A 7819-nucleotide genomic window follows, 5' to 3' on the forward strand; every position below is an offset into this window, starting at 1 on the left:
GTGCGTGTGTGTGTGTGTGTGTGTGTGTGTGTGTGTGTGTGTGTGTGTGTGTGTGCGTCTCTCTCTCTCTCTCTCTCTCTCTCTCTCTCTCTTTCTCTTTCTCTCTCTCTCTCTCTCTCTCTCTCTCTCTCTCTCTCTCTCTCTCTCTCTCTCTCTCTCTCTCTCTCTCTCTCTCTCTCTCTCTCTCTCTCTGAACCACACACACACAAACACTCGCACACGTCACTTTATCGGTACGATCCGCAAGAAGGAAATCATTTTCTTGTTTCTAAATCCACCCAACCAATGTAATTGTTCTTTCTTAACTCCCGAGACTTTACCTTTTGATGAGGATTAACAAATATATCGTAAAAGAGACCCAAGATGCAAGGCAATGAAACGTTGCGAATGTCCACCCAGAGGTCCACCCAGAGGTCCACCCAGAGGAACATTTTAAAATGGATGGGCTCAATTTCATTAAAAAACAAAAGTGAATTTCTCATATCCCGCAATTCTGTTGGGAATAAAGATTGTATTGGCTGCGGTAGAAAAATCGGAAGTAAGATTTCGGCATAAGAAATCAGGGATATTTATTTTTCACGAAAGAAAAAAGTTTTAGCTTGTTCTTTATGGCGTTGTAACTTTCTTACAAAAAAATAAGGCAGAAAAATAATTACTCTGTCCGTAGAAATCTGAGAGGAATTGGATGAGCAGAAAATTGACGTTTGTCTTTTCATATTTAATGGCATAAATAACAAAATATATGAATTCCGGAAATAACTCTGTCGGGTTTGTGAAAGAGTGAATACTGAACACCCTTGCTTTTTGTGAGAATAATCCACAGGCCAGTCACTAGCGAAGGTGTGTCTGAAACACGTGGACAAGGAGCACGTGTGGATTGTTTGCCTCACTAAAAGCAAGGGTATTCACTCTTTCACAACCCAAACAACGCCGACAGAGTTATTTCCGAACATCGTCTGTTACAAATGAGTTTATTCAGTTCATTGAGGTAGGAGTGAGAGGGGAGTTTGTTCTGTGTGGAATAGACATCGTTTTCACGTCAATCAACAGTCAGTCACATTTCCGGTTGATAAACCTTGTGAATGGTGTATGTTATGTTCATGTGTATACACGTACATTATAAAACCCAAAAAATGTGATTTAATAAAATTTAAAAAAAAAGACCCCAAAACAAAACTAAACTAAAATAAAATCATGAACATTTTTAAATCCCCAAATACCACGGTGTTTTGACCTAAACAAACAAAAAAGCAAAAACTTTTTTTTTTTAAGACTTCGTCTTCCTAACGCACACGTGACGCTCAACGCTTTGACTGTGGTGCACCTTGGACGCTCCACGGGGAAATTAAGACGCCCGGAGGTCCCAGCACATCACTTGCGAACGCAGCATGCCTTTTTCTCGTTTTGTCTGCTAGCCCACTGATTAGATCGGCAGAAGTGACAGTCGAAGACCCACACTGGCACGCTGGTATCGGCCCCTCCCCGACAATATATGTAACTTGTTGGTTTCTCGTCAGTTTCTGACACTATGCGTCTCAGCACTGCATTTGTAAAAGAATGTGTCTCAACGTAAAACTGCAAAGAGAATGTGTCTCAACATAAAACTGCAAAGAGAATGTGTCTCAACATAAAACTTCAAAGAGAATGTGTCTCAACATAACACTGCAAAGAGAATGTGTCTCAACATAAAACTGCAAAGATAATGTGTCTCAACATAAAACTGCAAAGAGAATGTGTCTCAACATAAAACTGCAAAGAGAATGTGTCTCAACATAAAACTGCAAAGAGAATGTGTCTCAACATAAAACTGCAAAGAGAATGTGTCTCAACATAAAACTGCAAAGAGAATGTGTCTCAACATAAAACTGCAAAGAGAATGTGTCTGAACATAAAACTGCAAAGAGTGTGTCTCAACATAAAACTGCAAAGAGTGTGTCTCAACATAAAACTGCAAAGAGTGTGTCTCAACATAAAACTGCAAAGAATGTGTCTCAACGTAAAACTGCAAAGAGAATGTGTCTCAACGTAAAACTGCAAAGAGAATGTGTCTCAACGTAAAACTGCAAAGAGAATGTGTCTCAACGTAAAACTGCAAAGAGAATGTGTCTCAACGTAAAACTGCAAAGAGAATGTGTCTCAACGTAAAACTGCAAAGAGAATGTGTCTCAACATAAAACTGCAAAGAGAATGTATCTCAACATAAAACTGCAAAGAGAATGTCTCTCAACATAAAACTGCAAAGAGAATGTATCTCAACATAAAACTGCAAAGAGAATGTATCTCAACATGAAACTGCAAAGAGTGTGTCTCAACGTAAAAAGCAAGTGTGTGTGTTGGTGTGTGTGTGTGTGTGTGTGTGCGTTAATGCGTGCGTATATATACGTGTGCTTTTGTGTGGGTGTGTGGGTGTGGGTGTGTTTGGGTGCTTTTGTGTGTGGGTGTGTTTGTGTGTGTGGGTGCTTGTGTGTGTGTGGGTGGGTGTGTGTGTGTGGGGGTGCTTTTGTGTGTGTATGTGTGTGTGTGGGTGTGTGTGGGGGGTGCTTTTGTGTGTCTATGTGTGTGTGAGTGTGTGTGTGTGTATGTGTGTGTGTATGTGTGTGTGTGTGTGTGTGGGGGGGGGTGTGGAACCAGGACAAAACGTAGTAGTCTTCTACGACGACGCAATATCTAATCCGCTGATTCAGCCAAGAAGCGATCAATTCCTCATAAGTCAACGTGCCAGTCTCACTTCGATCGCTTGCGCAACATAATTAGAAAACGAGAGGGGACAGGACGCCGTGAGGAAAGGCGGGAGGGGGGGGGGATAATCTAGAAGAAAACGGGAGGATGGGTGATAATGGGGGGTGGGGGGTGGTCCGAGAAGGGTGGTAAAATGGAAAAGGGAGGTAACATGGAAAAGGGGGGTAACATGGAAAAGGGGGGTAACATTGATTTTGCATCAGTGTGGTCTCCTGTCCGTCAATCCCCAAACTCCTTGGCCAAAGGTTTCCGAGTCAAACGAAGTTTGAATCGCATTTAATGAAAGGTTTCCGCTGTTGGCACACATTGACAAACACGCATTAGCTGGGGCTGGGGGCCGGGAGGACTTGCACACGCACGTGCGCACACAGACAGACAGACACCTGCGCATGCATGCATGCACGCACGCATGCACTCACGCAGGATCGCACACAAAGACAGACACACACACACTTTCACACTCACGCACACACACATACACACACACACACACACACACACACACACACACACACACACACACACACACACACACGCACTAATACTAACACACACACACACACACACACACACACACAGGCACAGACATACATACACTCACGCACACACACACTCAAACACATGCACACCGAGGCACACACACACATAGACACACACACACACACACACACACACACACACACACACACACACATCCACACACACGTAGGCGCGTATACCTACACTGTCAAATTTCATTATATTTGTATTTTTCCTGTAAGCGTCCGGAACGTGAAGTGCAGTTTGTTTGTTTGGTTGGGGTTTTGTGGGGTTATTTTCGGGGTGGTTCTTTGTTTCAACAGTTGTTTGGTTAAATCGTTTGCTTGTCATGTGTTGATTGAGTGGTTGCTGTGCGAGTCAGGATTTGCATTTCTTCACAAATAATAATATTCACAACAATGATGATAATAACTTATATAGCGCGAACTAAAGTGTATAAAGTGTATTTCTATGCCCTCCGCGCTGTACATACACATAAGCTTACGGGTCTTGCCTAATGGCTTGCGATATGACTTGTTACACCCTACATCCTCTTCGAGTCATCGCGTCCACAACCAACTCTGTATGTTTTGAAGCTCTCAGACAGGATTAGCTGCTTGTCAGAAAAAAAATGTCTGCGTCTTTTCATCTCTTTCATCTGTGTCTCTGCATTTTATCTGTCTCTAGTTTGTCGTAGTGTGTGTGTGTGTGTGTGTGTGTGTCTGTGTGTGTCTGTGTGTGTGTGTCTGTGTGTGTGTTTGTCTGTGTGTGTCTGTGTGTGTCTGTGTGTGTCTGTGTCTGTGTCTGTCTGTGTCTGTCTGTGTCTGTCTGTGTATAAGTTGTGGATTATCTTCCCATTCAATGTTGCATTGTATTCCTACTTATTTACTTTTTATCTGTTTATCGATTTGTTTATTTCTTTTTATTGTTTTTTTCTCCAACAACAATCAGTAAAACGTAGGATGCACGCAAGACAACGTAACAGACCCAGAACAGAGCAGTAGATTCAGAATAATTATCTTTTGCTCCGCATTTCACAACTGATTGAATTCCCTTTTCATTGATTGTCCTTTTCACTGTCAAAGAGAAGGAACCAGAGCACGAAACAATTAAGGGCAGAATATATCTGCGCAGTTTCAGCGGCACAGACGACGCACTGCCTATTATGTATGCTGCGATAAGGATTATGACGAGTACTTGGCCCGTTTTCCTTTCATACAACGAGTAGCGGGCTGGGATAATCTGCAGTGCGTCGTCGGTCCTGCTCCGCTTACATTATGTAACTTCAGCAGGACAGACGACGCACTGCAGATTATCCCAGCCCGCTACACGTTGCATGAAAGGAAAACAGGCCAAGTACTCGTCATAATCCCTATCGCGGCATACATATAATAGGCCGTGCGTCGTCTGTGCCGCTGAAACTGCGCAGGTATATTCTGCCCATTATGTTCACGTGTCACCAAGGAGGCACCATCTGCAGCATCCCTAAGGGAGTGTTCTGTCGGATGGACCACATACGTGACTGACTATTATTTCTTTGTTATGGGGGCGAGGACGCCCCCATTCTATACGGATAGTTTCGAGGTTGACCATGGGCAGCGCCATTTTGTTGTGAAATACGTCATCAGTTTGTGTACACAGGAAGTTGTGACATCCGTCACCCTATGGGAGGGGTGACGTCAAAATTGTTCATCTGTAGAAAGTTGTGAAATCCGTCACCCTATGGGAGGGGTGACGTCAAAATTGGTCATCACAGAGTTTGTGTAACACAGGAAGTTGTGAAATACGTCACCCTATGGGAGGGGTGACGTCAAAATTGTTCAACAAAAACATGATATGTCGCATTGTGCAGGGTCAACTGCAACAAACTCAAACCGAGCCATTCATACCTAGCTGTATTTGAGTGACTTATATACCCGACATTTTTATTTCTTATTTTTAGCACAGGTGTAGGAAAAATCATGAACCAAAATGTTATTTATTTTCTAATTTAACATTTTTTTTACAAATATGACCATGGTCTTTTAAACATACAGTGACATTAAACATTGTTATGTTAAAAAAAAGAAAAAAGAAAAAAAGCTTTTGTGCACAAATCAGAAAATACATTGTACATTTTACCTACAGGCCAAACCGTGAGTGTCTGTGGCAAAGCCCGACCCAGGAAATTGCACTGATTTTATATTTAGATCAGAGAGAAATTGTCAAGAACAGGCGCTTGCATTTGGATGTGTCCAATGATAGTAGGTTTGGTTGTGATCAATCAGAATAATGTAGGAATAAAAATGTATGACAGTTTAGTATGATGACATGTAATTCACATATGCTGAAATATGATATTATACATCATGTAATATTATTATGGCTGTTGCCATGACCATGAAACCCAACAAAGGTTTAATGTAATGTAATTCAAAATACCAAAACCGAGCACCTATTAATCTCGTCTTTGCGCGTGAAGATTGAGGCCGTCTGCCAGTAGCGGTTAGGTCATACAGTGGAACCCCTCTCTAGCGACCTTTAAAATGTTGACAAAAATCGGTCCTTGTGGAGGAGGGTCCTTACAGAGGGAGGGGGCGGAGTCAGGGGGCCACAAAGAAAGTCAGATTTAAAAAAAAAAAAGAAAACAGAGAAGTTTGAGTTGCTGACGACCGTTCTCTCTGAAAGCAAACTGCTTCGATTTCATGTTTGTCCTTGGTGTCCACCAGTTCTGGTGCATGTACTACCCTGGCCAAGTTTCCTCTCAAGACATCAAAGAGACCGCCCCAGTATACTCTACAGCCTCTGGGCGAACCACCTCTCATAGCTAAAACTGGGTCAATGACCCCTGGGAAGAAGGTCAGTGTCTATAAAAATTTTACTCCTAGGCCTGCGGCCAGGGGGGGGGGGGGGGAGTATACCGGTACCATTTGAGAATCAGACCAAATGAGAATTGAACCATTTGAGAACATCCTTTTTTTTCAATCACTACATCGAAGGCCTGCGGCCCGGGGTTCACATGGGTTGGTTTGTTTGTTTTTTTCAAACCCACACCCATATACACACATTTCCCATTTAAACCATTTGTCGGCCCCCTGTCGATATTTATCGACTAAGTTCCTTGTTCGCCTTTGCTAATAGCTGTCGTATACGAACAACGGCAGACATTTCTGTGAAAAGTGCCATTTTCAGTTCATTGTTTGGCGGATTTACTGTGAGATTGTCTGTGCTGTGACTTTCAAATGGAACGTTTCTCAGAGTAATGGTTCTCCATTAATCATGTCACTTTCCTCGTCTGTTCTTTCGTAAAAGTGAGTGAGTGAGTGAGTGTATGTGTGTGTGTGTGTGTGTGTGTGTGTGTGTGTGTGTGTGTGTGTGTGTGTGTGTGTTTGGGTGTGTGTTTGGGTGTGTGTGTGTGTGCGCACGTGCGTGTGTGTGTGTGTGTGTGTGCATGCTCTCTCTCTCTCTCTCTATCTCTGTCCCTCTCTCTCTCTCTCTATCTCTGTCCCTCTCTCTCTCTCTCTCTCTCTCCCTCTCTCTCTCGCTCTCCCTCTCTCTCTCTCTCTCTCTATCTCTCCCCAGCCCCCCAAAAGCCAACACCCATGCTACAAGTGCACGGCAGACTCATGGCGACGCACACCCAACCAACACTCCACACGACTAAACCGTGCTGTGTTCGATAGCTGATCAATAGCAATGAAAGTGCTGTTCTAATCAGTGGCTCCCCTTGGGACAGTGGCGCTTAAACATGCAGCTCTCACGCCCACGCTAATCACCATACGGGCTACACAATAGACACACACCCCCTACACACACACACACACACACACACACCCTCCGCCTTTCCAAATTGATAGTCTGGATGTGAGCTGAAATAGGACGGGTTGGATAAGAGTGAGCGAGTATGAGGTGGCTAAAGCAGCAGACAAGCGAACGTGAAGAGAGACAAACAGACAGACAGACAGACAGAGGAAGTCTTACTGGGTTTCTGTTGTGTCTCGAGTGCTTAATCAACGTCTCTTGCACACCGAATGTCTTTGCAGTCAGTTCTTACGAGTCTTCCGTGCGTAAATCTCAATCTCTCCACACACACACACACACACAAAACACAAAACACATGAAAACGGAAAGCAGAGCTAGAGAGGCCAGTACAGAATGTCCAGCAGATCGCTTGGCGTACGTTTTTGCCAGACTGTGCGAAATCTATCAAGCACCCTAGCTTCCAATCAGAGCACGAGAAAATCGATGACGATGACAGTAAAGCGAGTGATCAAAATGAAAGAGGGGTGAGGGAAATCGAGGACGAAGGGGGTACGGGTCTAGGGGAGGGGAGGGGGGAGGCAGAAAGGGTGGGGGTGATGGGGGAAGGATGTATATTGAAGTTGTTCAGGACGAAGGGGTTTGGGTCTGGTGGAGAGGGGAGGGGAGGGGGAGGGGAGAGGCAGAAAGGGTGGGGGTGATGGGGGAAGGATGTATATTGAAGTTGTTCAGGACGAAGAGGTTTGGGTCTGGTGGAGAGGGGTGTGGGCGGGGGGGGGGGGGGGGAGGCAAAAAGGGTAGGGTGTATATTGAAGTTTTTGAG

This window comes from Littorina saxatilis, linkage group LG1, assembly GCF_037325665.1.
Source record: "Littorina saxatilis isolate snail1 linkage group LG1, US_GU_Lsax_2.0, whole genome shotgun sequence".
NCBI classification, from domain to species: domain Eukaryota; kingdom Metazoa; phylum Mollusca; class Gastropoda; order Littorinimorpha; family Littorinidae; genus Littorina; species Littorina saxatilis.